Here is a 10,301-nt window from a genome sequence, read left to right on the forward strand (position 1 = left end):
TGTCAGTTCAGTTCAGTCGCTCAGTCGTGTCCGACTCTTTGTGACCCCATGAATCGCAGCACGCCAGGCCTCCCTGTCGACCACCAACTCCCGGAGTTCACTAGACTCACGTCCATCGAGTCAGTGATGCCATCTAGCCATCTCATCCTCTGTTGTCCCCTTCCTCTCCTGCCCCCAATCCCTCCCAGCATCAGAGTCTTTTCCAATGAGTCAACTCTTCTGTAGTGAGTTGCAAATAAAACCCATTCATTAGACCTTCTCGCACCATTCTCCCTGTCTCCTTGCCTCTCTGTCAGGGCTTTGTCTCTCATCTCTGTATCCCATATTGTGGGTATGTCTTCAGATCTTTCAGTCCATAATTGTTCCTGAGCCTGCAGATAAACCTATTCCAGGAGTTTTTCATTTCAGTTTTTTTTTAAGCCTCTACGTTCTATTTGGGCTTCCCTGGTTGCTCAGTTCCTTTACACAACTAAGGATCACACAGGCAGGTCTTTAACATCGGTTCCAGCCACGCCCCACCCCATTGAGGGGTTTTGGTGTTGGTCTTCACTATTGTCACTTTAGGCAGCGGCAATGGCCAGGTCATCTTGATGGCGGCAAGTCCATGTTCTTGGGCCCATGCAGAGCTTCTACACCTGCCTCCACGGGCACTTTAAAATAAACTCAGCATGTAAGCAATGGCTGAGGGGCCCAGAATGAGTCACCCTGTCCACTGGATTATTACTGAGTCACTGATGCCCTTGGTGAGCATTCACAAGGGACACTGTGAACACCTTCAGATTGTGCCCATCCCAGGAGGCATCCCCATAACCCCTTCCCACACCTCCTTCTCATGAAATTCATTTCTGCTGTATCCGTTCCTAGCTGCCCACTACCAACGGGTCAGTGTACATCTATGCTTCTGGTCGTCTCTCAGCCCAATAAACATCTGAATGGACATCTTGAGATTCTGGAAAATCAATGGATTCTCTTTATGTTGTAATTCTGCAACCTAACCAATTAAGTTTTGGGTAAGTGTGCATGCTAAGTCACTTCAGTTGTGTCCAACTCTTTGTGACCCCGTGGACTGTAGCCTGCCAGGCTCCTCTGTCCATGGGATACTCCAGGCAAGAATACTGGAGTGGGTTGCCATGCTTTCCTCCAGAGGATCTTCCCAACCCATGGATCAAACATGAGTGTCTTATATCTCCTGCATTGGCAGGCAGTTCTTTAACACTTGTGCCACCTGGGAAGAACCAATTTGGGGTATGGTTTTCAGCAAGGTCAAAAACCTATAGTTGCAAGAAATAAAGGATTATTTTAGGGCTCCATGGAATCCCTCTGGCTTTCCCACTGGGACTTAACTGAATGTTTAGAGAGCTTGTCATTTTCTTTCCATAATAGCTCCAGGGAACTCAGACATAGCTACTACCCACAGTCCCGGGATCATCACGGCGACATCAGGGCAGCAGCCGCAGGACTCTCCCGGGCCCTTGTGGTTGTGGGTGCTAGTCACCCTCATGATGTGAAGGCAAGTAGTAGGGCTGCCACTGCATATACTTGCAGATTACTTGTAACCCGTGCTCAATGCTAAACTGACCCTCTGGGGTAAAAGTAACTCTGAGCTATAGTTTTTGCAGATTTCTGTGGTGCAAACACTCACTCCATGACTAATTTTAAGCAACCTGGAGGTCATTGCTGAACACAGAATTAAAAGAGGAGTGCACCATTGGCTCCTGCAAGCTAGTCTGAGCCCAGCACACCCCTGCCTCTATTCCACGCCCTGTGGACACCTCAGTCAGGCATGAGGATGTGGACTAGTCAGACTCTGCATCCTGTCTGAGGGTCCATCTCCTGGGACCACTCTTGGTACTAAGTCTTCTACCAGTCCAGGTCCAGCCAGGAAAGCAGAAGTTACACCAGTTATTTTGACAAAGATAACTTAGCTTGAACAAATGGTTAGTGGGGTAATGGGGAACTGTAAAAGCAAGATGAAGACACCAAGGTGTCTTGTGGGTAGGGGAGCAGGAGAGCCAAGAGACACAGGCAAGATATTGGGTCATTAGGACCCAGAAGCTCAGAAGAGGGACTTCATTCAGGTAGGAGCAGAATTCTTCTTCCTCTTTTTTAATACTTACTTATTTGGCCATGCTGGGTCTTAGTTGTAGCACATGAAATCTTAAATGCTGCGTGTGGGATCTAGTTGCCTGACCAGGGATCAAACCCAGGCTGCCCCTGCCTGGGAGTTCAGAGTCTCAGCCATTGGACCGCCACAGATGTCCCAGATGGGAGCAGATTTCTGAGGAAGGGGTACAGACTGGCCAGTGCCCAGTGCCTCTGGGCTAACCCCCTCAAAAGCTGCAGGTTGCTGCCAAGGTGAAGGGTGGCTGCTCAGATGACACTGAGAGCAGACGGGAGGAGCAAGACCCCCTTCTTAGTCCTGGGGTCTCCCTCAGTTGCCTCAACTGAGGAAAGTACCTGAGGAGAAAGAATAGAGGGAGCCTTAGCCCCCGCACCTCAGAGCAGACAGCAGAGGGTTGATTTAGAGACCAGGGGAAATGGATTCCTAATGCCCACACCCTCTTTGACTTCTTTAAACACTGAAGACACACTTCTGTTTCTAGCCTCCTGTTGCTGAAGTGTGTGCCATTTCGAATTACAGTTCCTGCTGACTCAGGGCGTCCTGTTTCCTTGTGTGTTTTATGATCTTTCAACCTATTTAGGGGAATTCTTTGAGGCCTGGTATTGCCATCACCTATCACCACTAGCTAGTCACTCCAAAGTTTGGTGCTTCGGACATCAACAATTCACATCGTCGGTCTCCCTCAAGGGCATTGGGGTTGCCTGGGCTCTTGTGGGGCAACAGGAGGAGAGTGGCTAGAGCCGGGCAGGGAGTTTAGGTGCCCCCAGCCCCTGAGGGCACCCTAATTTCCAACATCAACAGCTAAGACTCTGCTCTCCCAATGCAGAGGGCCCTGGTTCAATCTCTGATCAGGGAACTCAGATAAGAAGTGGCGCTCCTAAAACCACCCTCCAGTGTGACAGTTCAAAAAGAGGACTCACAGAACTCATGGAATCGCTATACTCATGGTCATGGTTTATTACAGGCAAAGGACGCAGATTCACACCAGACAAGGGAAGAAGCACACGAGGAAGACAATTCTAAACACGGAGCTCCCATCACCCTCTCCCTGTGGAGTTGGGGTATATCACTCTTCAAGTTCAGTGTGTAACAGTGTTCGCAGAGGATCACCACCCTCCTCCTTGCAACTTTTTTGTAACTCCAGATCTATTTTAAATTTAAAAGTCTATTTCAAATATTTTTATTGGATTCTCATCCTTCTAAATTGGCATTCTCTGCAGTGCAATCAGTTATTGTTACTCTCTGGCATTCAAATTCTGTGATAACCAGGATGCAGGCAGGGGGCTGAACCACACTGAATGGATAAGAAAGCTGTGGTACATATACACAATGGAATACTACTCAGCTATTAAAAAGAATGCATTTGAATCAGTTCTAATGAGATAGATGAAACTGGAGCCTATTATACAGAGCAAAGTAAGTCAGAAAGAAAAGAATCAATACAGTATATTAACGCATATATATATATATATATATATATATATATATGGAATTTAGAAAGATGGTAACGATGACCCTATATGTGAGACAGCAAAAGAGACATAGATGTAAAGAACGGACTTTTGGACTCTGTGGGAGAAGGTGAGGGTGGGATGATTTGAGAGAATAGCATTGAAACATGTATATTATCATACGTGAAATAGATCGCCAGTCCAGGTTCGACGCATAAGACAGGGTGCACAGGGCTGGTGCACTGGGATGACCCTGAGGGGCGGAATGGGGAGGGAGGTGGGAGGGAGGGTCAGGATGGGGAACACATGTACACCCATGGCTGATTCCTGTCAATGTATGGCAAAACCCACTACAATATTGTAAAGTAATTAGCCTTCAATTAAAATAAATTTTTTAAAAATTAAAATAAAAAAAAAGAAAAAATGGGTGGCTTTGTGGAACTGGTGTCTCACCCCTTTTCTTGCTTCAGAAATGCTCCTGGTTGTCCAAGTCCCATCCATCCTCCCTGCGGTCACTCTCATTCATTCTCTCTCTCATTCATTCACTCATCCAAGTGGCATTTCCTAAGGACCTGCTACTTCAGCATCCCACAGTGGGTGGATTTAACCCTGGCTCCAAAGGACTTTACATCTGCTAAGGGGAGTTTAAAAAAAACAACAAAAAACCACCAAAATTGTTACAATCTGTGATAAACACTAAAATAGATGAGAAGAAAGCTACTAAGAGAGACTTCCCCAATGGTCTAATGGCTAAGACTCTGCACTCCCAATGCAGAGAGCCCTGGTTCAATCTCTGATCAGGGAACTAGGATTCTATATGCAGCAACTAAGAGCTTGCATGCTGCCAAATAAGACCTGGCACAGACAAACAAATAAATAAATATTTTAAAAAGAAAGCTACCAAGACACAATGAATTTTACTCTGGGTGCTGGAAGAAAACTTAAAAGCTCATATAGTATTAGAGAATAATCTTGGAAAAACAGTAAGAAAGATCTCGCCAGACAGAAAAGAGAAGGAAGAGTCCTCCAAGTGGAGGGAAAGCAAATGCAAAGGCCCAAGGGTACATGCCTGCTGGGGCTGATCTGGAGGAAAGGCAAGGAGGAATAATACTTTCTCAGGGGGACCTCTCTGGAGATCCAGTGGTTAAGATGCTACGCTTCCAAAGCAAGGAACATGGTTTCAATTCCTGGTGGGGAAGCTAAGATCCAACATCACACAGCACAGCCAAAAATAAGTAAGTAAAAATTTTGAAACTTATAATATTTTCTCACATTTATTTAGCTCCTGCTCTGTGTCAGGCAGTAGATTAGCATATGTTTTCATTTCCTATGGTGCTGTAAAATGACCCACAAAAGTTCTGGAGGTTGAAAGTCCGAAACTGGCTCTTACGAGGCTAAAATCCATCTGCATTCCATGGTCTGCAGGCTCCTTGCCTTTTCTAGCTCCTGGAGCTTGGCCAGAGACCTTGGCTTCATGCCCCTTCCTTCATCTACAAAGCCGGCAATATAGCATCTTCAATCTTAATCTCCCTTGGACCTCTAATTCCATCATATCAAGTGGATAACTGTGGGCCAGATACTGCACCAAGGGCTTTGTTTATGTTATCTGGTTTAATCCTCCCATGTCAAGAGGATCATTTATCCCCACGTTACAGATGAAGAGACCAAGGCCCTGAGAAGTGTACCAGGATGGCCCAGGGGTGATGGGTCTTCTCTTGTGCTATGCAGTCTAGCTGTCGTGGTTGGATGCCCTTGGTTGTCCCAGAGGACATTCTATCCAGATGAGTAACATCATCAAACACAGTGGTTCTTTGTGTGTGTGTTCTGTTAGTTTGCATTGTTAAATTTTTTAATTTTTGTTTTTTAAAATGTATTGTGTTTACTTATTTTTAAGTTGAAGGATAGTTGATTTACAATGTTTTAGGTGTACAGCAAAGTGATTGAGTTATACACATTGAATGTATTGTTTTTCAGAAATAGATCCACAGACATAGAAAACAAATGTATGGTTACCAAAGGGGCAAGGGGGGAGGGATAAATTAGGAGTTTGGGATTAACATATACACATTATTGTTGTTTAGTTGCTAAATTGTGTCCAATTTTTGCTGACCCCATGGACTGTAGCCTGCCCGGTTCCTCTGTCCATCGGATTTCCCAGGCAAAAATACTGGAGTGGGTTGTTATTTCCTTCCACAGGGGATCTTCCCGACTCAAGGATTGAACCCGAATCTCCTGCACTGACAAGCACATTCTTTACCACTGAGTCACCAGGGAAGCCCCAACATATAGACGTTCAGTTCAGTTCAGTTGTTTAGTTGTGTCTGTCTCTTTGCAACCCCATGGACTTCAGTATGCCAGGCCTCCCTGTCCATCACCAACTCCAGGAGTTTACTCAAACTCATGCCCATTGAGTCGGTGATGCCATCCAACCATTTTATCCTCTGTCATCCCCTTCTCCTCTCGCCTTCAATCTTTCCCAGTATCAGGGTCTTTTCCAATGAGTCAGCTCTTCACATCAGGTGGCCAAAGTATTGGAGTTTCAGCTTCAACGTCAGTCCTTCCAATGAATACTCAGGACTGATTTCTTTTAGGATGGACCTGTTGGATCTCCTTGCAGTCCAAGGGACTCTCAAGAGTCTTCTCCAACACCACAGTTCAAAAGCATCAGTGCTTTGGTGCTCAGCTTTCTTCACAATCCAACTCTCACATCCATAAATGACCACTGGAAAAACCATAGCCTTGACTAGATGGACCTTTGTTGGCAAAGTAACGTCTCTGCTTTTCAATATGCTATCTAGGTTGGTCATAACTTTCCTTCCAAGGAGTAAGCGTCTTTTAATTTCATGGCTGCAATCACCATCTGCAGCGATTTTGGAGCCCCTCAAAATAAAGTCTGCCACTGTTTCCACTGTTTCTCTATTTGCCCTAAAGTGATGGGACTGGATGCCATGATCTTTGAGATTTAAGCCAACTTTTTCACTTTGAGCTTTGAGCCAACTTTTTCACTCTCCTCTCACTTTCATCGAGACTCTTTAGTTATTCTTCAGTTTCTGCCATAAGGGTGGTGTCATCTGCATATATGAGGTTATTGATTACTATACATAAAATAGATAACTAATAAAGACCTACTCTATAACACAGGGAACTATGCTCAGTAATAACCTATGAGGGAAAAGAATCTGAAAAAGAATATATTTATGTATACATACACATATATATATGTATACATATATATATATAACTGAATCCCTTTTCTGTACATCTGAAAGTAATACAACATTGCAAGTCTACTATAGTTCAATAAAAAACAAAATAAAGAAATAAACAAAACCATTCCAATAGTCAGTTCAGTCAGTTCACTCCCTCAGTCATGTCTGACTCTTTGCAACTCCATGGACTGCAGCACGCCAGGCTTCCCTATCCATCGCCAACTCCTGGAACTTGCTCAGACTCATGGCTATCGAGTTGGTGATGCCATCCAACCATCTCATCTTCTCCTGCTTTCAATCTGACTATTCCAACAGTCAGGAAGCCTTAAAAATAAATAAAATGTTTAAAACAAAAAATAAAATGTATTATTTTAAAATAAACTCTCAATCTTGCAACCATTTTAGACTTACAGAGCAGTTACACAAGTGGTCTAGAGGGTTTCTTCTACTTCTTACCCAGTTTTCCCCATGTTATCATTTTACACAACTACGGTGGCAACATTGGAACATTATCATTGTAAACTCCAGACTGATTGTGGATGTTACCAGTGTTTCCACAAGTGTCCTTTTTCTTTTCCCGGATCCATTCCAGGATACCACATTGCATTTAATCAGTTTGCTTTCCACAGAGATGCCCTGGAAGCTGACTGGGGGACAGATTGATGTCAACAACAATCGTAGCCTCTGAGAACCAAGTGCCACGTGCCTGGCACCATCCTGAGAAGCATGTGTGTTTCTCTCTGCTCTCACAACGATGATAGGTGACATCAATTTCTCCGGCTTGAGGCTGAGAAAACCGAGGCACAGGGAGGTTCAGACACTCACCCAAGAGGAGTGAGAAATCGGAGATGGAGGATGAAGACCTGGATGAAAGGGACCACGGGGTGGGGGAGGGGTGCATGTCTCAGAAGCGGGGGTTATGGTGAGGGTTGGGGGTGACCGAAGAATTCCAGTGGCCCTTCCCCAGGCCCCTGCAGTGGCTGTTCCTGCTCCTGCAATGGTCTTCCCATGGCCACCTGACATTGCCACTGTCATCCGATCACTTCCTGACCACCTGCTGTATGTCAGGCACCTTGCTCAGTCCTGGCACACATGGAGACAGGTGCATACAGGTGAAAAAGAACCTCCGGGGGGGGGTGGTATGAAAAAACATGGCTAGAAAGCTGTTCCGTGAGGCTTCTGGGACACCAGCTCGTCAGGCAGGCTTTTCCTTCCCAGCACTTTGGTGACGTGCAATCACTTATTTATCTGTGGCCTGTCTCCCCACTCGGAGAAGGCAATGACACCCTACTCCAGTACTCTTGCCTGGAAAGTCCCATGGACGGAGGAGCCTGGTTGGCTGCAGTCCATGGGGTCGAGAAGAGTCAGACGCGACTGAGCGACTTCACTTTCACTTTTCAGTTTCATGGATTGGAGAAGGAAATGGCAACCCACTCCAGTGTTCTTGCCTGGAGAATCCCAGGGACGGGGAAGCCTGGTGGGCTGCCGTCTATGGGGTTGCACAGAGTCGGACATGACTGAAGGGACTTAGTAGCAGTCTCCCCACTGAGACACGAGATTCATGAATGATCCATCCCTGATTTGAGCTTCTAGCAAAGGCCTGAAGCAATCCATAGAGGGATGAGTGGAGGAAAGAAGGAAGGAATGGAGGAAGGCAGGGCAAAAGGGAGAGAGAGAGGAAGATCCAGGGTCACCAGGCGCTGAAGTTTCAGAACTAGCTCATACAGTGTTGTTGTTTAGTTGCTAAGTCATGTCCAAATCTTTTGCAACCCCATGGACTGTAGCCCACCAGGTTCCTCTGTCCATGGGATTTCCCATGCAAGAATACTAGAGTAAGTTGTCATTTCCTTCTCCAGGGGATCTTCCTGACCCAGGGATTGAACCCATGTCTCCTGCATTGGTAGGCGGGTTCTTTACCACTGACCCACCAGGGAAGCCCAGCTCATACGTAGGACTTGTTAAAACTCATGCAGACTGAGCACCTCCAAGCTGGCCTGGATGGAGGTGGGGGTCATACTCAGAGCCGCCCCACATCTTTGCACACAGGGGTGCAGTTGTATGGCCTAACCCTTATCCAAAGAAATGGGCCCTCCAGGATCAGGCAGGAGGACTCAGGAGGGGCTGTCTGCTCAGGGAATGGGGTGGTTGTTGGGAGGTGCAGAGGAAGGAAACCAGTGTTTTTCTCCCTTTGCCCCCATAAGCAAACTCACCCCGTCACCCCGAACCCCCTTGGTCTCTAATTCCTAACTGGGAGCAATCAGAGAGGAGATGGATTCATGGTCCCCATCTCTGTGCCTGGCACATAAAAGGTGCTCGTTACATGTTTGATGAATGAATAAAATAATGTAATTAAAAATTTGAAGGGAGGCGGGAGAGAAAGTCTTTTCCATCCTTAGGCCGTGTCCCCAAGCACCCAGAAGGCCACATTTGCATACAAATAATTGATATTCTAATTACAAATCATTCGTATTGATTTATTAACAGATCCCCAAAGGATTTCTAGAAGATAATTAGATTCTAAGCTCCTTAGGGGTTAGGAAGGCATATTTACCTCGCTGCTCCCCCCGGGCCGTGCAAGGAGCGGAGCTACCTGATAAATGTTTGATGAGGTCAGGAGTAAGCCTGGTCTCCTTGTGGGAAGAGGCGATAGCTGCCCCACAGACAATTTCCAGTGTGTATGGGGTTCTGTGGCAGGGGGAAGACGGTGCATCCACTTGTATGTGTGTGTTCTTGTGTGTGTGTGTGTGTGTGCGCGTGCTTAAAATGTGCAAAGCTCGCTAGTCTCTAAGCCCCAGTGATTTTTCACTGTATATGCAGCTTTCCCTCCAGAGTCCTCGCCAGGGGGTGGCAGGGGGCTAGGGGTGTTAGACCTTCCTCATCATCTCTATGGGCCTTTCCCCGACACCCCAAATAAATAACATTAGTACATTAAGAAAAAAAAAAAAAGCAACTAGCGAAGGAAGTCATCAATAGAAAACTTGACAGTTTTCATTGATCTGATTAAAAACTCTGCTTGCTCTCTGAATGCAGCTTCGAGTCCCCCACCTCTACTGTCTTGCTGAGCCATTGGCCACTCCCCAGGGCCCTCTGAGAACAGAAACTGTGTTGCAGCCCCGGACGCCAGGCTCAGAAGAGGATGAGTCCCTGCAGCCTCACCCCCCCAGAACGTGGTGGCAAAGCAGCGGAGCAGGGGCCCCAAGGGGAGGGTGGAGGGAGGCAGGGGTGATGGGGTGGAGGTGTTTAATGCTTGGCTTCTCCATTTTCACGTTCCTGCGATAGCTCCCATGAATCCTTAGCGCCACGGATTCTCAATACTGTCACGACTCTGCGTTTTTATCTGGGGGAATAAAACAAAACAAGTGATCCCAATATGTAAAGCAAATGCAGTGTTCTCAGGAAATCTGAATGGTTGCCATAAACACCATCATTTCATGCTGGGAAAGGTGTGATCCTATGTGGGGCAGTGGAGCCTGCTACCTAGGCCAAAGCCCAATTGAGCAGGTCTTGACCCAGATAATC

This window comes from Ovis aries, chromosome 13 (assembly GCF_016772045.2).
Source record: "Ovis aries strain OAR_USU_Benz2616 breed Rambouillet chromosome 13, ARS-UI_Ramb_v3.0, whole genome shotgun sequence".
NCBI lineage: Eukaryota > Metazoa > Chordata > Mammalia > Artiodactyla > Bovidae > Ovis > Ovis aries.